Here is a 22791-nt window from a genome sequence, read left to right as displayed (position 1 = left end):
TACTCCGTGCAGGAACCGACCTGCGTCTTACCCGTTACCCTGAGGGTCCGCCGCCAGGGCTTCCCTGAGGAGGTTCACAGCTATGGGGCCCAGAGGCAGTGTTGTGTGTGTGAGGCGGGTGGTGAGACGGTAGAGGAGCAGGAGGGCTGGGGTGTCGTCGAGCCGGGAGCGTTAGTGACCCCGTGTGAAGCCCTACGGGACCCACTGGGGAGCCCTGCTTCTACCACAGGGCACCCCTTGCCTGCCACATGGATGCTTCTGTTCCTTTCACAAGGACGGACACCTCCACCCTTACCCATCCTCACCTTCCAGTGAACCTAAACTTCCCTTAGATCTCTCTTGTATCATGACCTCTCCACGTCCACGAGTGCCATGACCTCTCCACGTCCACCAGTGCCCTGACCTCTCCACGTCCACCAGTGCCCTGACCTCTCCACGTTCACCAGTGCCATGACATCTCCACGTCCACCAGTGCCCTGACCTCTCCACGTCCACCAGTGCCCTGACCTCTCCACGTTCACCAGTGCCATGACATCTCCACGTCCACCAGTGCCCTGACCTCTCCACGTTCACCAGTGCCATGACCTCCACGTCCACCAGTACCATGGCCTCCACGTCCACCAGTGCAATGACCTCCACGTCCACCAGTGCCATGACCTCTCCACGTCCACCAGTGCCATGACCTCTACACGTCCACCAGTGCCATGACCTCTACCTCCACTTCTGCCATGACCTCTCTACGTCCACTTGTGCCATGACCTCCACGCCCACCGAGAACAACATGCTTCTCAGTGCAGATAAGGTTGACCTCTGGCACTGTGGGGAAAATAAAGAAATGTAGAACATTACAGAATACCGAACAGGCACACGTGCTATCATAAACCAGTAGAATAATGTCAGAGATTTTGGCGGACACAACAAAACAACGGTTGCCTCCCCCAGAAGGATGGTGAGGTGGATCCTGCGGACTTTCAAGACAAGAGGAGAAAAGCAAGTGATAGTATAGTATATTTTCACAGCTTATAGTAATGTAGTCAAGGTGCTAAATTACTGAAAACGGCCGAAATCTCTGAGGTTGTACTACCTGGAGAGCAGAATGGAGAGTTGTACTATCATCTACACATGGAAAATCCTAGAAGATATTGTTCTCAACTTACCCTCGGAAATAACATCCAACTGACAAGACAGGCGTGGAAGACTTTGCAGAATATACCTCTGAATTCCAGAGGTGCGATATGTACCAAGAGAGAGAGAGAGAGAGAGAGAGAGAGAGAGAGAGAGAGAGAGAGAGAGAGAGAGAGAGAGAACACCTTGAACATCAGCGGACCAAGACTCTTCAACACCTTCCCAGCTGCCGCCAGAAACGGCATGGGATGCGACGGCAGTTGATGATGGCACCGGGCGAATGCCTGCCTGCACGGTGTACCAGACCAGCCAGGCTGATAGGTACACAGTGGTGGGGTCCCCGGCTGCCGGCGCGCCGACCTGGTGATCTGGCGTTGGTGCACTGGTTGTGCTGAGGTTACCACAGTTATCCTGGTGAGATGTGGAATATTTGATGGCAAGACGAGCAAAAGAAGGAGGAGGAGGAGGAGGAGAAATTGCGTTTCTATGAGGTGGGTGTGAAATACGTACGTGAGGAGATTCGGTTATGTGTGGGGAGAGTCATTGTGGTAGCTGGGCGAGATTGGTGGTCGGGCTGACCAAATCACGGCCAATTGTACGTTCGTGAAACTCGAACTGAACTTCAGAGCTGACAGGGATTCGAACGAGCGAACGGTTCGTTGGTGTTGTTGGGGAGGATGTGCCAAGGATGTTCACCGTCTCTTCTTACTTGTGACCGCATGAGTACGGTAGTGCCACCCCTAAACGCGTATGCGCGACCCATAAGCATGTCGGTACGGCCCTTCAATGCACGGCGGTACGGCCCTTAAGCACACGTTTTTATACCATTACCAAGTGTTTATCCACCGAATGCAGTTGAACTAGAAAGCTGACTCCTCTCTCTCTCTCTCTCTCTCTCTCTCTCTCTCTCTCTCTCTCTCTCTCTCTCTCTCTCTCTCTCTCTCTCTCTCTCTCTCTCTGTCGATCCCTCTCTCCAGCGGGGGTAGATGCCACCCTCCCCCTTCCACACCTTCTAACCTGACCCGGAATTAATATTCTGTCTCGCTAGGCGGAGGGAGCGACCGGGGTTCAGTCGTCCGTCCCCTACCTCACCTCACCTCACCTCACCTCACCTCACCCCAGCCTGATGGATATATCTGGCGTCGCCACCATCCGGGTGAGGCTGGTGCTGGCTCGGCCAATAGAGACTTGATTCCCATGCAGGATCTGGTGATGGACAAGACGACCTGGCTGGCGTGGTGGGGGGGAGACACACGACGCGTCATATTTGACGCCAGTTGGCAAGATGATCTCGTTTTCTGTGGTTGCTGAGTGAAGATGTAACGGGTTTTCCTTGGAGATAGTACACACACACACACACACACATATATACACTCATATATATATATATATATATATATATATATATATATATATATATATATATATATATATATATATGGACTCGTGAGGATGAGTAAGGAGGATTAACAAAGAGGATGTACGTGTCAAAGATGGAGGGAACGAGGAGAAGTGGGAGACCAAATTGGAGGGGGAAAGATGGAGTGAAAAAGATTTTGAGTTATCGGGGCCTGAACATGCAGGAGGGTGAAAGGCGTGCAAGGAATAGAATGAATTGGAACGATGTGGTATACTGGGGTCGACATGGTGTCAATGGATTGAACCAGGGCATGTGAAGCGTTTGGAGCAAACCATGGAAAGTTCTGTGGGGCCTGGATGTGGAAAGGGAGCTGTGGTTTCGGTGCATTATTACATGACAGCTAGAGACTGAGTGTGAACGAATAGGGCCTTTGTTGTCTTTTCCTAGCACTACCTCACACACATGAGGGGGAAGGATGTTGTTATTCCATGTGTGGCGGGGTGGCGATGGGAATGAATAAAGGCAGACAGTATGAATTATGTACATGGGTATATATGTATATGTCTGTGTGTGTATATATATATGTATACGTTGAGATGTATAGGTATGTATATGTGGTGTGTGTGGACGTGTATGTATATACATGTGTATGTGGGTGGGTTGGGCCATTCTTTCGTCTGTTTCCTTGCACTACCTCGCTGGCGCGGGAGACGGCGACGGAGCAAAATGAATAAATAGATAAATATATATAGGGGAGAAAGAATACTTCCCACGTATTCTCTGCATGTCGTAGAAGGCGACTAAAAGGGAAGGGAGCGGGGGGCTGGAAATCCTCCCCTCTCATTTTTTTTTAAATTTTCCAAAAGAAGGAACAGAGAAGGGGGCCGTATGAGGATATTCCCTCAAAGGCCCAGTCCTCTGTTCTTAACGCTACCTCGCTTATGCGGGAAATGGCGAATAGTATGAAAAAAAAAAATGTATATATATATGTGTATTCCTGAGTCACATGTTTACCAAATGGCGTCCTAGCTACGTCTCTTCGTTGTATATCAACTGACTGTTATATTTCTCTCTTGTGTCTCCCCTAATGATGTGATTATTACACAAAAGTGCACTTGGGAACTAATCGTGTTTCAATTTCCCCGTGGACTCATAGGAATATATATATATATATATATATATATATATATATATATATATATATATATATATATATACATGTGTATGGGGGTGGGTTGGGCCATTTCTTTCGTCTGTTTCCTTGCGCTACCTCGCAAACGCGGGAGACAGCGACAAAGTAAAAATATATATATATATATATATATATATATATATATATATATATATATATATATATATATATATATATATATATATATATATATATATATCACCATTTACACATATACAATCATACGCATTCACACACATACACAGACATATATACACATGTACATATTCATACTTGTTTCCCTTCATCCATTTCTTGCGCTATCCCGCCCCATAGTAAACAGCTTCGTTACTCCATGCTTCAGCGAGGTGTGTGTGTGTGTGTGTGTGTGCGAGAGTCAGTACATAAAGACATTTAACGGTGTGCAAGGTCAGCACGCAGAGACACAACGACCAAGAACCCGGATGTTGTACAACGAACGGCCGGACTCCGTTGTGTAGAAAGGAACCCATTCATGTTTTGATATACTGTCTCCTACCTCACGGGTTGATATATATATATATATATATATATATATATATATATATATATATATATATATATATATATATATATATATGTGTGGATAGATAGATAGATAGATAATTATATTTATTAAACTTAATCAGTGTTTCCCGCGTCAGCGAGGTAGCGTCGTATTGTCTGACGCCATTTACATCACCCGTTACAGAACGTTTAAGGGTCTCGACTCCAGTCACCATGTCGTCATGTGCGTAACAGTGTGACTTCAGACAGGCAGTTAGGGAGTGTGTGAGGGAGGCAGGTAGGGGAGTGTGTATGAGGGAGGGAGGGAGGTAGGGGAGTGTGTATGAGGGAGGGAGGGAGGTACGGGGATTGTGTGTGAGGGAGGCAAGTATGGAGTGTGTAAGGGAGGCAGGTATGGAGGAGTGTGGATAAGGAAGGCAGGTAGGGGAGTGTGTGTGTGTGTGAGGGAAACAAATAAGTGAGTGTATGCGAGAGTCAGGGAGAGAAGAGGTCATAAGGCCTCTCCCTGCCCCACCCCGCAGGCCATCTTGGGCACATGTGTGTGTGTGTGTGTGTGTGTGTGTGTGTGTGTGGGTGTGTGTGTGTGTGTGCTTGACGCTCTGGCTCTGTGTCATTATCATTATTACCGACCCCCTGCTCGTATTACCCTCTAACTAGACTCTGTTTGCCTCGCCTCTGTGCACGGATACGCCCCTCTGCTTATATGTTTTCAGTGCGTCTTTGCCTCGCCGCCATGCGTAGATACGCCAGACTGGAAGTATTTCGTAGTTGATGTAACTTGGAATTAGTCCATTATTTCGGGTGTAATTTAACCTCCATTTTGTGTGCCAATTAGGGAGGGGAGGTCGTCATCCATGGCTGATAGGGAGGCGAGCTGTACAGGGTCATGGCAGATAGTATTAAATGGCTTATAGTATTTCCAAAGTCTATAGTAAGCTCCAGGGTTCGCATCTCCAACCTTCTTTAGGGTAGTTTCCTTCTCGTATCTGTAGTATCCTCCCGTTTTCTTTTTCCTTTCCCCCAACTCCACCGACCGAATATGTGTCGTGGCAGACGCGATCGAATCCCCGTATTTTACTCTCGTATTTTAAGGTCTGTACGGTATCCCAGACCTTGTCCATGTTGCAACAATGATCTTGTCCTCGCCGTTGCCATTTTGATTTTCTTATGTATATAATATTAAGCGGACATGCCACTCGTAAAAACATGCCCCAGCTTCGCGCGGTCATCTGCTATCAAAGGGAACAAATGAAAACATTAGAATACCAACACAAGAGATTTTAATATCATCTCCTTGAGTTGTATATAGACCTGACTCGTAGACACTAGAAGGTTATGTGTGAAGAGATAAGATCGCAAGGAGGAAAAGAATCCCTCAACAAAGTAATGTTTAAGGCCAGACCACCTCGTCTGGACCTTGGGTCTGTGTATCTACATATCCATGAGGTTGGGTCTGTGTATCTACCTAACCATTGAGGCTGGGTCTGTGTATCTATGTAACCATGAGGTTGGGTCTGTGTGGTCTGTTTATCCACGTAACCGTGAGGTTGGGTCTGTGGGGTCTGTGTATCTACGTACCCATGAGGAATCGAGGAAAGGAGGTGGTCTCATAACAGGTTGGTCCTCGTGTGGTTGGTCTGGTCTCCGCACAGAAACAGTAGGAAGCAGCAGGTAGACGCGTGCCGCACAGAAGCACGCGGAGAAAGACATATCACGAGAGCAATAGCCGGAATTATACCTGCAGAACAGAGATTTAGGGAACATCACAGTGGATTGGAAATGGATGGTTGAAGGCAGGAATTCAAGACTTGACCTCCCTTGTCCTACGCCACAGTGTTGGTTCACTTTCCCTGTTCTATAGGTATTACTTTGGTTTTTTGCTCCCGGGAGCTGGCTGTTTGTATGCCCCCACCCCTAGCTAGACCACGCAATACTGGGCAAGCTGCTGCGTTGCATGATTACTGTGTGGCCGTCGGCAACTCAAGAGTGGGCCGTTTTGATAACTCATTCCCTACACTTCAAAGCTCTGGAACTCTCTACCCTTTCATGTCTTTCCCAATAAGTATGACCTGGCGGCACATTTTAAAAGACAGATTTTCCCCTTCCAAAATTCGTGAGTACTTTCCCGCGTCTCTCTCTCTCTCTCTCTCTCTCTCTCTCTCTCTCTCTCTCTCTCTCTCTCTCTCTCTCTCTCTCTCTCTCTCTCTCTCCCCATTAACCTCCCTAAATTACACTTAAGGCCCGGCTCTCGTTGTAGACTTTCCTCCGTGACTGGAGCCTCCGACGTATAAAACAAGAGGAGAGTTATCTAACAAGGCTGAAGACTGCGAGAGAAAGCATTGCCACATGTATGTTGTGACTGTGATTATCATCCCCGTGCATTATTTTGAAGGTTTGCTGAATGTGTTTCATGAGAGAGTGGCAAATATAGGGTGCTATGGTCGCGCGAGGTGGTGTGTGAAGCGAGCCTGTGTCTGCTGTGAGGAGGACTGTCTCTAGGTAGCAACGTTGCCTCAGGGACACTTGGGAACACTTGCCACACACACACACACAACCACGGCCTCTAAAAGGTACATGGTTCCCCGTGGTGGAAGACGTTTATGGCTTCGTGAACGCGATCCAGCCCATAGAAGTAGTGATAGACAGATGTGTATGTAGATGTCTCATGTACCTTCCCTCCGTGTGTTGGAGTGAAGACCTGCCACGACCTGTGTGTGATTGCCACAGACGGTCTGTTTCCTGGACGACGTCATTAATCATAGGCATTCCTCTACCTCCTGTTCATAGTCCTTGAAAACCCACGTGAATCTGGCTGAATGACTGACTCTCTCTCTCTCTCTCTCTCTCTCTCTCTCTCTCTCTCTCTCTCTCTCTCTCTCTCAGAGACGCCCCCCGGACAGGTCATTGGGTCTTGGGTGTGGGGTTTGGGGGGAGAGAGAGACAAAAACAACAATAATAACAACTGCACAAGCTCGGTCACTTCCACAAAGCTTGAGCTGACGAGTCGTCTTGCCGTCGCAGCTGAGACACCACAAAAGCCATCAGCTTTGACCTCTTGTTTCAACCCGCTGTTTACCATGACACCTCAACGTGCAGCCTGCCTCGTTCCGGACCCCCTCAGCTCGTTCCCAGTCCTTCCTAACTGTAACCACGGGGTATCGAACACCTCCTGGTAACGGAATACTCCTATATAGGGTAACCACGGGGTATCGAACACCTCCTGGTAACAGAATACTCCTATATAGGGTAACCACGGGGTATCGAACACCTCCTGGTAACAGAATACTCCTATATAGGATAACCACGGGGTATCGAACACCTCCTGGTAACAGAATACTCCTATATAGGGTAACCACGGGGTATCGAACACCTCCTGGTAACGGAATACTCCTATATAGGGTAACCACGGGGTATTGAACACCTCCTGGTAACAGAATACTCCTATATAGGGTAACCACGGGGTATCGAACACCTCCTGGTAACGGAATACTCCTATATAGGGTAACCACGGGGTATCGAACGCCTCCTGGTAAGGGAATACTCCTATATAGGGTAACCACGGGGTATCGAACACCTCCTGGTAAGGGAATACTCCTATATAGGGTAACCACGGGGTATCGAACACCTCCTGGTAACAGAATACTCCTATATAGGGTAACCACGGGGTATCGAACACCTCCTGGTAACAGAATACTCCTATATAGGGTAACCACGGGGTATCGAACACCACCTGGTAACGGAATACTCCTATATAGGGTAACCACGGGGTATCGAACACCTCCTGGTAACAGAATACTCCTATATAGGGTAACCACTGGGTATCGAACACCTCCTGGTAACAGAATACTCCTATATAGGGTAACCACGGGGTATCGAACACCACCTGGTAACGGAATACTCCTATATAGGGTAACCACGGGGTATCGAACACCTCCTGGTAACAGAATACTCCTATATAGGGTAACCACTGGGTATCGAACACCTCCTGGTAACAGAATACTCCTATATAGGGTAACCACGGGGTATCGAACACCACCTGGTAACGGAATACTCCTATATAGGGTAACCACGGGGTATCGAACACCTCCTGGTAACAGAATACTCCTATATAGGGTAACCACGGGGTATCGAACACCTCCTGGTAACAGAATACTCCTATATAGGGTAACCACTGGGTATCGAACACCTCCTGGTAACAGAATACTCCTATATAGGGTAACCACGGGGTATCGAACACCTCCTGGTAACAGAATACTCCTATATAGGGTAACCACTGGGTATCGAACACCTCCTGGTAACAGAATACTCCTATATAGGGTAACCACTGGGTATCGAACACCTCCTGGTAACAGAATACTCCTATATAGGGTAACCACGGGATATCGAACACCTCCTGGTAACAGAATACTCCTATATAGGGTAACCACGGGGTATCGAACACCTCCTGGTAACGGAATACTCCTATATAGGGTAACCACGGGGTATCGAACACCTCCTGGTAACAGAATACTCCTATATAGGGTAACCACGGGGTATCGAACACCTCCTGGTAACAGAATACTCCTATATAGGGTAACCACGGGGTATCGAACCCCTGGTAACGGAATACTTCTATATGGGGTAACCACGGGGTATCGAACACCTCCTGGTAACGGAATACTCCTACATAGGGACACTTCATAACCCTGTCTACGAATAGACACATGTTGTAAGCCGTGTGGAAACGCATCTAAAAAAAGGAAAAAAAAAAATATCACGTTCCTTTCTCACGTCTGCACAACAGTGGTCTGTGGACGCATTGTTACCCATTGTTCGCTCTGTGCTTGCCTTCACCTACCCCGGGCCATAGTGGTACCCCTCCACCCATGTTATCATTAGAATCCATTGTCTGTGTATATATAGACGAAGATTTTCAATTTACGAAGTCTATTGTATCCCTATCTTTCACATGATTCTTTTTATGTATCTTTTAAGGGAAGACAAAATATATAGTTGTCTTTAAGGGAAGACAAAATATATAGTTCTCTTAAACAGTTTGAGTTTGACTGATATATATGTACGGTTTCATTTGTCTTTACTTTGTTTTATTGACTGTTTTCACCGAATTGCCTTAATATTATTTTAGTTTTGGTTATATTTTTCTTATAATTGTCTTTATGTAGTTTAAGTATTTTATTGGTCTTTTTTTTTGTCATAAACCTCTGAATAACCGCTAGGTTCTGGCGCCTTACACATTCCACAGAATCAAATCAATCCACACATTCCACGCTCCTGTCTCCACACGCCTTCGCACAGACCGTGTCCCTCCTCCCACAGATACAGGAGCGTGTCCTCCTACCCGTTATGGAAGGACGCGTTCCATCCCTCTTACTCCTTCTGGGCTTCTGTGATCGAATTAATCAGGTCCTAATACGCCTCGCTCTAGTGTCGCCATGCTCGACCCCAGTGGGCTGCCAGACGCGTCCCCACGTCTCCTTTCTCGACCCCCTCGTTCAGCATTCGTCGGCTCTCGCTGCTGTTCCAAAGCCTGCCATGTCTTCCATCTCTCTCTCTCTCTCTCTCTCTCTCTCTCTCTCTCTCTCTCTCTCTCTCTCTCTCTCTCTCTCTCTCTCTCTCTCTCTCCCTCCTCCGTTTCTCTGTCCTTCCCTTGCCTTGGTCGTCTCTAGTGTCGCCATGCTGTTTATCTCGTCATTCCTCACACGTCTGAGTCTGGATGTTTCATGCTTGCGGGTAGATACAAGTGGAAGATCCACGCCCCGCGTCATATGTGACACACACCCACACCTTTCGTCAGAGCAGTGGGTCATTGTATGTACGTTTTCGTCAGTGTAGGATCTCATTTTCTTTACGTTTCTGTAGGCCAGTATGACATTTTGCGTACATTTCATCAAGGCAAGAAGTTATATTCCATACATTTCGTCTGATTATATGGCCCCTCCCCGTCTCATACTTCAATATATATATATATATATATACGTATTTTTTTCATACAATTCGCCATTTCCCGCGTTTGCGAGGTAGCGTTAAGAACAGAGGACTGGGCCTTAGAGGGAATATCCTCACCTGGCCCCCTTCTCTGTTCCTTCTTTTGGAAAATTAAAAAAAAAAAAAAAAAAAAAAACGAGAGGGGAGGATTTCCAGCCACCCGCTCCCTCCCCATTCAGTCGCCTTCTACGACACGCAGGGAATACGTGGGAAGTATTCTTTCTCCCCTATCCCCAGGGATAATGCACACACACACACACACACACACACACACACACACACACACACACACACACATATATATATATATATATATATATATATATATATATATATATATATATATATATATATATATTATTTTTATTTATTTTACTCTAGCTGCCCCCGCGCCAGCAAAGCAGCGCAAGGAAATAGACAAAAGAATGGCCCAACTCACCCACATACACATGCATATACATAGACGCCCAAACACGCACATATACATACCTATACATTTCAACGTATACATACACAGACATATACATATATACACATGTACATATTCATACTTGCTGCCTTCATCCATTCCCGCCGCCACTTTTTTTCATACATATTTGCTATTTCCTACGTCAGTGAGGTAGCGTTAAGAACAGAGGAATGAGTCTTCTCTGTTCCTCCTTTTCGAAGACTAAAAATTGGAGAGGATGCTATATTATTTCATTCGGTTATATTTGATTGCCATTTCCCGAATCAGTGAGAAAGCTCCAAGAAACGGACGAAGAACGGCCCATCGTTACACACACACACACACATATATATATATATATATATATATATATATATATATATATATATATATATATATATATATATATATATATACATACATATATATACACATATACATAAATGCCCATACACACATATACATATCAACATATAAACATATGCATAAATATACATCCTGTTACGAACCTGTGCGTTCGATATCACGAACCTGCGTGTTCGTATCGTCTATTATAGATAATTTGTATGCTTAGGTAAGCTGCATGGTGACCTGGGAGGTCCCAAGGGATTCCTCGACCTGTCCCACGTATACCTGTGATCTCACATACCGTAACTCAGGTGGCCAAGATTAGTGGTGCGTCCCGCAACCGATCTGCTAATTACTACTCAGGTCCCATGATCAAGTGACCCAGGGTCATCCGCGAGGTCATGCCTGGGAAAGTTCGCCCAACCATCCTGGTTGTGTCATATATATATATATATATATATATATATATATATATATATATATATATATATATATATATATATATAATCATGGGGTTCTTTGAGTATAGAAGTTAGCAAATTGCATCTTGTGTTGTGTAATATTCGAGTTGTTGTGTACAGGACGCTCTGTGGTGTGTGTGTGTGTGTGTGTGTGTGTTTTTGTGTGTGTGTGTGTGTGTGTGTGTGCGCCTCGGCTGCGTCATGGTATCTCCCGCTGGCTGTGCCTGGCTCACCTCTCCCCTGAATCATTACCAAGCTAGTAGTGGGTGTTCCCTCGCTCCCTACCACCCTACTGTACATACACCCACCCTCCCACCGTGCATGTACACCCACCCACCCTCCCACCCACCGTGGATACACCCGCCCACAGGACCACTGGCTCACCCGCCCCCAGGCCGAAAAACGCCTGGCGTCTACACATGTTTCCCATCTTCAGCACGTGACGGACCCCCGGGGCTGAGGACCATGTTCCCTCCAGGCTACGGCGACTTGGTGAAGGCGCCTCCCTTCCTGCATGCCAGTTGTCTCCCTCCCTCCTCCCTCCCTTGACCACTCGTGGTCTGCTACAGCTCATCCCTCACCACAGGTCACGTGCGTTTCAGGTCCTTGTGTTCCTTCACCCTCCCCAGGGACTCGCAGAATCTACGCTCAACCCCACACACAGCTGGCTTCCCCCACCCGACCTGGTCCTTCCCTCCAACACACAGTCTGTTCTGTCCCTCCCACACTCAGCCTGGTCCTTCCCTGCAACACACAGTCTGTCCTGTCCTCTCCCACACTCAGCCTGGTCCTTCCCTCCAACACGCAGTCTGTCCTGTCCCTCCCACACTCAGCCTGGTCCTTCCCTCCAACACGCAGTCTGTTGCATCACTCCCATACTCACCTGGGTCCTAGGTTACTTATTGGGGAACAACATTCAGGTTACTTACTGAGAAACATCATCCAGGTTACTTTTTTTTTATGCTGGAGGCTCCAATCTCGGATAAAAGGCTACTTCAAGGTCGGGCCTTGATTAGAATTTAGGTTGATGGAAGGGAAAAGGAAGAGACAAGGGAAATTATTTACGAATTTTGGAGGAAGTGAAAAACCTGTCTCGTAAAATGTGCCAGGTCGTAGTTATTGGGAAAGACATGGGAGGGAAAAGAGCTCCAAAGCCTAGAGGTGTAAGGAAAGAAACAGTTATCAAAACGGCCCACTTTTCAGTTGCCAGCGGCCACACCAATAATCATGTAACGACATAGCTTGTCGAGTATTGCATGGTTCTACCGAGTGATGAGGGCACACAAGGAGCCAACTCTCGGCTACGTCTCAAATATGCAGTGCAGTTTTGAACCTCCTTCATAAGCAATGATATTCTTAATTGGAAGCAGTGCAGTGCAGAGTAGTTAAATTGATTCCCTCCTTGCGTAACAAACCATATGAGGAGGGAGTAACAGCATTAAACTCGTTCTCCCTAAGCATGAGGTGCCTGCGGGTTAAATTAATAGAATGTTTTAAAATACTAAAAGGTTTTAATTCACAACATTGACATTGAAAATTTCTTGACCGTAGCGCCAGCATTACCAACGAGAGGAGATGGACTAAAACTTAGAGATCACCGAGTTGATCTGGACTGTACGAAATATATCTTTACCAAAAGAATTACATATGCGTAGAATAAGCTCCCAGAAAATGGTTTTCAGAGTAACGCCTTTAATGTCTTCCAAATTAGGCATGATCATCACTTGTCACTCTCCGGTATTGAATGATTTATTTAATCAGCCATCATAACGTATTGGTATATCATGCTACCTTCTGAACCTTTGATCTGTTGTTCGAAGTATCACCTTTAATATCTTCAAAATTAGCCACGATCATCACTTGTTACTCTCCGGTAATGAATAATTCATTTAATCAGTTGTTATAACACGGTGGTACATCATACTACCTTCTCAAGCCACTGATCTCTCCCTGGCCATGTTGCGGTAACATGCCAACATTGGTTAACCCACGTCACCCGCTTTGAGAGAGTGAGTAAGAATTATGGTATCATTCTTCAACATCAGAAATAATGATGGTTTGGTAAGTCGAGAGGCTGGTGCTCACGTATATCCTTACTATTGTCCTCATAACAAACTGTGCCTGACGTATTCATGCTCATTCTGATGTATGACTTCCCTGTAAACATCTCCTTCAGGGATAGAAATGCTGCATGGTATGTTGTGTCTTTGATCGACTGCTTTTTCCGTCCTGCGTGATGCTGGAGGGAGTGGATGGTGGGGGAGAGAGAGAGGACCTTTGCTTTGCTAGCCTTTTTCTTCTACTGCTTTTTAGGGGACTACACTTATTTGTAAGTAGAGTCAAAGCCAGACCAACTTCCCTGGGTCTGTGTATGTGTAACTATCTCTCTCTCTCTCTCTCTCTCTCTCTCTCTCTCTCTCTCTCTCTCTCTCTCTCTCTCTCTCTCTCTCTCTCTCTCTCTCTCTCTCTCTCTCTCTCCCCACTCATAAAACCCATCCCTCACCAAGCAAGCAGCAGGGACGTGCATGTGCACCACGCTACCCCCTGTAGAGTGTGTGTGTGTGTGTGTGTGTGTGTGTGTGTGTGTGTGTGTGTAGGGTCAGCCTGTGTGTGTGTGTGTGTAGGTCAGCCTGTGTGTGTGCTCGTGCTAGTGGGTCAGCCTGTGTGTGTGCTCGTGCTAGTGGGGTCAGCCTGTGTGTGTGGTGGCACGAATGGATGGCCTTGGTTGATGCACTCCACAGCCTCCAGCCGGTGAGTCATGCGTGTTAATGAGAGTATTTTGTATTGCAGGTAAGGCCCGGCCCAGCCCCGTGCAAGTACCGAGGGGACTAAACCAATTTCCTTGCAGACTCCAGCAACCCTGACTCCGTTTTTAGCGTGAGTATTTCTTTTCCCTTCTCCTCACTCTTCTCACGTTGCCCAGGTGTGATCAGACGCGTATATATATAATAATTTTTTACTCTAAATCAATAGTAACTTGATCCAGTTTTGCTATATAGCTTTTTAATAGGGCATAGATCCGTGCATGTGTTTGAACTTGGGTGGAATGTATGGATGAAGTTCATTGTTTCATTGTGGTGATTACTTTTAGCAGCTTTGTTAAGAACTGAGACGGCCGTTGTTTAAGGTAAGGAGGCGTGAGGGAGGCTGTGTGGACTTGATCCACATCATGACGGGACCGGAGATTGTGATAAAAGAAAAATGTATACCACAGATTACACCAAACATCGAGGGACAGAGTGGGTCAGAAAACATCATGGTTTTTGTTGTCAGGGATGAATTTTGTGCCTTGTTTTAAGTAACTATGCGTAGATGATAAGATTGAGCAGCACAATCACTGGGTAATGGCTGAGTAAAGGTACTGGTGGAGGCTAGTGAGCGAGTTAAAGATACGCTTTGGGCTGGAGGATGAATCGTAGCGGTCATAATGTTTACTGTTCCCCCCGCTCGCCCGCCCGCCTCCTAGCGGCCGCGCGCAACACCACAACGCCATTTATAAACGCGCACAGACCGGGTCTGTCATCTGGAGTCCGAGGCAGCGACTTCCACTCCAGAACCGACGTGTCGTCACCCGCTGGATCACATCGTCCACTCCTTGGCTGGTAATGATGTAAGGCAGGCTCGGGGCTTGGTGAGGAGGAGACGAACCCAGGTTCTGGCGACGAAACTTGGCAAGCCGTTGGTCGCCACACACACCCACACACACAAACACACAGGAAACGAATTCGGTGGACTGGCCAAGCGGGAAATTGGAATGGTGGTAAAGGATGAGGTGGGGGAAAAAAAAAATTGTGAAAGTTGTATCTGCAGCATGAGTTTTGTTATTTGGGAACAAAGCTTGGTCTGTTACGTCCCTGTAATGCATACCAACTGGGGTTAGAATATAAAGAACTGGCCATGTCAGAGTTTATAATTGACGCTGTGTGATGGTAGAATTAGGTGATGTACAGTACATGATGGTATAAATAATGAATGTAGTGGTAGTGGTTATATTATTGCTCCTGCGTGACGTTTGGAGTCACAAATTATCATTCAGGGATTACTCAAGCGATTTAAACTCACCAAAATAAGTGATAATAATGATAATAATAATGATAATTATTATTATTATTATTATTATTATTAGTAGTAGTAGTAGTAGTAGTATAAGATAAACAAATTATCATTCAAGAATTATTCAAGCTATTAAAACGTATCATAATGATGATAATGATAATAGTGATAATGATACCACTCAAAGTTCGTACAAGATAGCATACGTCGCTCGGTTCCCCGGCTATTTAGCGTCGGATCATATTTAGCCGGAGTACCGGACCTTACGTCGCCGGAGTACCCATTAAGGCGATAAGTGTTTTATGTAAGTAACATAATTATCAGTGCGGTGTGAATTAAACATTTATCCCCGTATATTGTTCCCGGGTTGCGTATTTTGCATTACGACGCACAATATAACGTACCAACGTCTCTTCAAAGGTTACGACATCAGGTTTACGTAACTCACTACGTTAAGCGTCACGCCTCGTTGGGGCAGTTCTAGAAATTTTTTCGGGAAAGCAGAATAACACAGCGTGTGTGTGTGTGTGTGGTAGTGGTGAAGTTGAGAGGCGGGGGTCACCGCTGTGGGTGATAGTGGAACAGGTCATCAGGAGCCGGCTGGCTAACCCGCCCGTACATGGAGCGAGGCCGGCGGACGGGCCAGCTGCATTCCCATTCATTCGTCGTTTTCGTTTATACCGTGTTCCTCTCGGGCTGTGGAGCAGGACGTATCAGATGTACGGTACTGGCGATGTGGGGATGTGATTGGTGACTAGGTTTGCATAGCCAGACCCGCCAGATGTAACAGATGTGTGTGTGTGTGTGTGTGTGTGTGTGTGTCATTCTCCGCACGACGCTTGTGAAACACTTCTCGCTGCTGGCGACATTACAGGGTGATGCAGAAAGACCGTAGCCCAGGGTGCGTGCGCTACACCACTTCATAATGAGCGACAATAAGCAAAGTCGTTTATGTATGTAGCGGTAATCAAGTCTTGTACGGTAATCTTCTACTCAGTCTTTTATAAAGGTAGCGATAATCAAGTCTATAATGCAGCTGTAATCAGCGCAGTCTTTTGATAATGTAGCAGTAATCATCACGGGTGTTTGATAATTGTAGCGGTGATCAACACAGTCGATTAATAATGTAGCGATACAGTCAGCATTTTTAACTAAGTATCGATATTCAACCTTGAATTTTATTCTTGTAACGATAATTGTCATAATAATGTAGCAATAATAAACGCTATGTTAATTACCGAGTTGTAAGAGCTGGTGACCGCCCAATATTACTTTCCCTCTTCATCCTCATTCACTCTCGTATTGTTTGTGGATCTGTGATGATTGATGGCGTGAGTGCGCGTGCGCCGTCGCTTAAACACCTTCAAAATATATTTTATTTGTTGCTTACATGTAAAATCGTAAGTCTTGGAAATAAATAACCCATTCTAGCCTAAGTGAATGGATATAGACAACAGTATTCTATAATCACATATATATTCATTCCTTAAAAGAGGAAAGTAATTGAGTTTCGAAGATTCGATAATTAGGAAAATGATTAAAGAGAGGTATAACGTAAAGCGGAGGCGGAAACTACAGTGACAGTTACCATTATTGTCCCGGCGTGGCAGATGTACCCCCCATGCGCGTGAGATTTACACCCCCCCTCCTCGGTCACCACGTGCTTTGGCCAGCTGACGCACTCGGCCGCAGACACCACACGCTCAGTTGTCGGCCAGACTCTGATCTGTGAACTGCGGCTTGGCGACGGACGTGGGGTTACAGTAAACACTGCTTTTAATCTGTGTTCTCTATATAAGTGTGAATATACATATAGATAGCCTGCCGAAGACTGTGATATACGGACTTATTTCGCGAGTGAAGTTAATTACATCAATTAAGCCAACGCTCTCGTTAGTGTCGGGACTTAAGCAAATAGGTAAGTGACTTTCTTGCTTGATTATTAAACCGTATTTAAATCGACAGAATAATTTAACCTTCATTATAATGAATAACTTACGTGAGTGGGCCTTTGGCGTGTTGGGGGATGTTGGGGGGGGAGAGGGGGGGGGGTGGTGTTACGTGAAGGGAAGACATGAACACGAAGGCAGGCAAGAGAATCTTTTGCTTGGCATTACTGCTAAGGTTGTTGATGGCTGTAATGTAGCGTCATGGAGAAGAAGAGACTGCCTGGGGCATCGTTGGTGGTTTGATTAACAGTATTGAACGCGGGGGCCCAGGACTTAGCTGCGGGTCGTGCCCGCCCGCCCCATGTTCTTATTATAGTGGTAATTAAAGAATCTGTTTAAACGCTTAATTACTTGTGGGAGGGGGGTCAAGCCACATGGAAGGGGAGTTAGTGGGATAGACAGCCGGTAGCGCATGTTGGTGGACGTGGGCGGGATAGTGAGTAGTGGCACGTTAGCTAACCGTGCGGGATAGGGGATCACACTAGGTGGGATAGGGAGACTACTACTAAGGGATCATCCCATGATAGCTCTTGTCTGGGATGGGATGGGAGCATACCAGCCTGGGATATGTTAGGTGAATGGCGATTAGGTATTAGGGTAGGGGAACACATGGGTGTGTGTGTGTATGTCGGTGGACGTATGGTGACGAGCGCAGTGATGGAGGTCAGTGTCACACCAGCTGGAGATGGGCGAAGAGAGACAGTATGTTGGAGGGTGGCGACGGTGCAGATCAATATGATGGGGGGAGGACACGAGACGGCAGGCAATTCGTGTATGTTCGTGGGACGCGCCGCGCCGCCCCCAGGGCGTAAGGAGAGGTTATGGTAGTTACAATAGATGTTTTGAAGGAATAGGAGTGGTAGGACGGCGGATAGTGGGGATGGGTGGGGAGGATAGGTAGACCAGTGCGTTGCCTTAAGAGGGGACAGAAAAACGCATCTGACTGTATACGGAGAGAAAAGCTCTGGATGTATTGATTGGGTGCAAATGTTATCTTGGGCCATTGTTGTTGTAGACAGGTGGTGGAGTGTGTGTGTGTGTGGAACTAACTGGTGGTAAATAATGTTCCAAGTCGAGCAGCGGTGGTAATTAGTAGTGCGCAAATACATTGGGTCAACAGCTGATTCAAGGTGTCTTTATCGTTCACCGACGTAGTCAAGGAGAGGAGTGTTAAGGCGACGGTGCTGCTTCCGCGCGAGCAGTAGAAAGTATGCGATGCGGGTTGATACAGAAAGATCGATCAGGACGGGTTCCAGGAGGGAGGGAGGGAGTAAGAAAGATCTGAGGGTGGGAGGGAGGGAGGTGAGGCTAAAGGTGAAAGATGAATATAGAACATGTGAAGGTTTGGATGATTAGGGACGATCAAATAGCTTGATGGAGAGAAAGTGAGATGAATGATATTCAGGAAAGCCTAATGCAAGAATGGACGAGGAAGGGAAATGAATTTAAATCAGGAAAAGAATAGATCATTGTTGAGAAATGGCAGATGGCATGGAAGGATAGGGAGGGAGATATGTACACCGAGAGGCGGAAAAAGGTTGAGGAAAAGGGAACCATACACTCACCTGCAGTTTCAAGTATGTGTGGTAGACCAGTTTCTTGGGGAGACTTAGATTGCAGACGGAGAGGCGGGGATAGAGGACTGGCCCCCGTCAGCAGCGTAGGGTGGATAGAGTAAGGGAAGGTTGGGTAAGGAATAGAGAAAAGACCTTTTAAGAACGCGTAGCATAAGGAAGACGGTCATTTACTATAGAAAGCCTGGGAAACGAAGAGAGAGATCAACCTCACAGTGCTTGAGGACCGGGTGATCGGAGGTCTCGGTAGCGTAGCGTAGCAAGCGGGAGGGAAGGAGGGAGTGTATGTAGCGCTGCTTACCTCACCGTGCGAGTATGTATGTAGCCGTAGTAGTGTTGGAACTCTCTTCTTTCCCGCTGGTCGTCCCGTCCTTGTGTACTTGTTTACCCTGCATTGGGGGGAAGGCACCTCACGGTGACGGGTTTATTTGCCTCCCACTTGCATCCATCGTCCTGAGACACCCCGTAGCGGGATTGACCTCCGTGAGTGAGTCAGTCAGTCAGTCAGCCGCCACGGGGGCCCGGAAGCCGACCCGTCTTGCGCGCCGGGTGATTTGTTGGATGACAATGTTTACCTTTGCCTTTGTTCGGGTGGTGGTGGTGGTGGCGGCTTGTGGATGTCGGTGTGGGTGGGTGGGTGGGTGTCTGCTTTTTTTTTTTTTTTTTCGTGCCTTGGTTGATGGGGGTTATGGTTGGTTTCTGTCCCACAGGGAGCGAGGGACAGTGATTGGTCTTTAGATGTTGGTGTAGTGGTCTGGGAAAGTATTGGCGAATGATGGTAGTTGCAGTATGAGAAGCGATGGTGGTGATGGTGGTGCTGGTGGTGTGTATGTGCGCGGGGGGCAAGGCACAGACCACCCTTATGGTTCCAGTGTGTCAGCAGGGGCGGCAGTGGTAGTCTTCCCTCCCCGCCTTCACGTGTTCCCAGGCTGCCACGGCCTGGCGACTCCCGTCATGCTATGGGCTCTGCCTTACTCCACCTTCCCCACCCCCCTTCCTCCCCCGATGATCCCGACCCCCCACCGCCACTCCCCGCCCCTTCCCACCCCACCTTCTTCGGCAGGACTCCCCCACCGACTCCCACCCACCCGGCAACCCCATGTGGTCGCGTTGTGCAACCTTATGGGGTCGGGGCAGACCCCCTTTAACATAGGTGGGGGTAGGTAGGCCTTGCTAGAGACCCCCCGTCTGCGGCAGCCATCTTTCCTGTGTGAGGTCCTTGGGAAAAAGGTTCACTTGCTTGAGATGGTCCGTCGTCGCCCGAACCCCCTCACACACACACACACACACACACACACACACACACACACACACACACACACACACAGACCGTCGGCTGGGGACCTTCTGCAAGAATTTATTCCCCCAGAGGGTGCATGAGGGCTCGGACATGAGAGGTGTGCTTGCAACCGCTTGCAAGGTATGTGGAATGTTGTGTCTGGACTGAATGCGAGGACGAACGAGTTGTGGATGTTGGGAGGATGAGAGTGGCTTTTAAGTATTTTCAAGGAAGGTGATTCGGGTGATCTTGCATGTGTGTGTGTGTGTGTGTGTGTGTGTGAGAGAGAGAGAGAGAGAGAGAGAGAGAGAGAGAGAGAGAGAGAGAGAGAGAGAGAGAGAGATCGTTAAGGCTTCAATAGACCGCATGATTGAAATAGTGGGAGGTTGGGAAGTGGAGGAAGATGGCTGTGTGAAGGCAGATGTGTGGAGTCGTTTTCGATGAAAAAAAAAAAAAGGAACGGTTTTGTAAATATGTTGCAAGCTTTTGCGTTTGTTTGTGTTCAGTGTTGGCAAGTGAAGGGAATGGATGTAGCCGTGTGAACTGAGTGGCTGTGTACTCGATCCCCATCTTGTTACTACGAACGGAGTTATGTATGGAGAGATACGCCTTCGAGGCGGGGAAAATTCGTTTCACGGTCTTGTGTATGTATGTATGTGTGTGTGTGTTTGTTCAGGGAAGGTGACGCTGCTTGAGGTGGGGGGGGGGGGGGGGGAAGGTAGCCGTAAGCCCAATCTCAGTTTGTTCTGTAGAAGGTCACACCGCAGTAATTAGATCAGGGTCGGGTTGTCTCCTGCCAGTCGTCGCCACCTTAGGTCCCCACGCAGGGGCTGTGGTGTGGTGGCAGCTCCGTGTATGTGTACTGGCAGGTGAGGTGACGGGTGGGAGGGTAAAGCTAACCTTATATACTTGTCACCTGAGTTTCCTGGTAATTTAAGGCTTGGGCTACTGGTACCCGTAGGTCGATTAACGTCACCTTGTACTTTGCCGCCCGATGGGGGGCCCCTGGTAGGCGAGGGGCCGTTGCTACGTGTACTTGCAGGTAGATTAAACAGTACCTTTGTACTTGCCACCTGAGATGGGGTGGGGTTTAGGGCTACAGTTACGAGTACCTGCAGGTAGATTACTGTTGTCTCGTATAGTGTGACTGCAGCAGCCATGTCGTGCAGCTGAGCCTGTTACGTAAGGGTGTTGAACTGTTATGAAATGAGACCAGAGTATGTTGTGTTTGTCGCTGGTCCCTGTGGTTGTCGGGGGACGACATATTGGACTTAAGGTGTCGTTTAGTCTCACGAGCACGACGGCACGGCCTCCTGCGTACGTCGGTGCGATCCTTTAAGCACGACGGCACGGCCCCCTGCGTACGTCGGTGCGATCCTTTAAGCACGACGGCACGGCCCCCTGCGTACGTCGGTGCGATCCTTGAGCACGACGGCACGGCCCCCTGCGTGCGTCGGTGCGATCCTTGAGCACGAAGGCACGGCCCCCTGCGTACGTCGGTGCGATCCATTAAGCACGGCGGCGGCACGGCCCCCTGCGTACATCGGTGCGATCCTTTAAGCACGACGGCACGGCCCCCTGAGTACGTCGATGCGATCCTTTAAGCACGGCGGGACGGGGCGGTCCTTGAGCACGGCAGCAGAGCCGTCTTTTAGCACGACGGCAGTACGACCGTGAGGTACGATGGCCAGGCCTTTGACGCGATCCTTTTTAAGGCACAAGTGAATTAGCCAGGTCATCATACCACGAGGCAATACAGTCGTGCTCAAAGGGTCGTACCACCAAGTCGTGCTCCAAGGACGCACCGCTACTGAGGAACGAAGAAGGGCATATCCCCTGCTGAACTCCGGGGGACAGACGTATACAGTTAGAGAGCGAGTTACAGGTGCAGAGGACCCTGGTCAAGTGTCAACCTGGGAATATAGACGTCGTCAGCCCTGTGCCTCTCCCCAGCCTAGCCTAACCTAACCGCAAGGGTAGGTCCTCCTCCTCCTCCTCTTCCTCCTCCTCTTCCTCCTCTTCCTCCTCCTCCTCCTCCTCCTCCTCCTCCTCACGAGGAAACAGACGAAGCTAACCAGAATCCTGCCTGCTTGCCTGTTCCTATCGTGCCCGCGGGCGTCTTATCTTCAGGCAGTTCAGCAGGGTGAAGGTTTTGAGCAGCGGGTGCCGGAGAGAGAGAGAGAGAGAGAGAGAGAGAGAGAGAGAGAGAGAGAGGCGTGGGTGGGAGTGTGAAAGGTTGACGGGTGAGGCGGGGCGAGAGGCGCGTGGGGCCGCCGCGCCACGGCGTGGTGGTGGCGCCCACGCTTATATACACAGACATATACAGGCACGTGTTAAGTAAACATTTCTCAGCGTATAGTAGGTCAAAACTAGAGTATGCCCCTCAGAGCTAGTAGAGAAGGTCCAGAGGAGGGCAATAAAGATGGTGCCAGGGTTAAGGGAGGCGAGTTACAACAAGGGGGTTATGCAGGCTATGAGTATGGCCACCACGA

The 22791-nt window shown here is 47.9% G+C and overlaps 1 protein-coding gene across 6 annotated transcripts in view; it reads left to right on the top strand.

The window, feature by feature from the left end:
* The window catches only part of corn (microtubule-binding protein cornetto), a 313717-nt gene that overhangs the window by 91063 nt on the left and 199863 nt on the right, over positions 1-22791 (top strand). For 3 of the 6 annotated variants that reach the window (XM_071664553.1, XM_071664556.1, XM_071664547.1), the window contains exon 1: positions 17188-17415. The exons of 2 other annotated variants lie outside the window; for them this stretch is intronic. The gene's annotated coding sequence lies outside the window, so the exon portion shown is untranslated. Of the gene's footprint in view, positions 1-14234; positions 14322-17187; positions 17416-22791 lie in introns of those variants that run through there. One more of the 6 variants, XM_071664550.1, reaches the window with a different exon arrangement.

Source organism: Panulirus ornatus, chromosome 9, assembly GCF_036320965.1.
Source record: "Panulirus ornatus isolate Po-2019 chromosome 9, ASM3632096v1, whole genome shotgun sequence".
Taxonomy (NCBI): domain Eukaryota; kingdom Metazoa; phylum Arthropoda; class Malacostraca; order Decapoda; family Palinuridae; genus Panulirus; species Panulirus ornatus.
The sequence above is the reverse complement of the archived record's forward strand: the minus strand, read 5'-3'. Positions and strand labels throughout refer to the sequence as shown.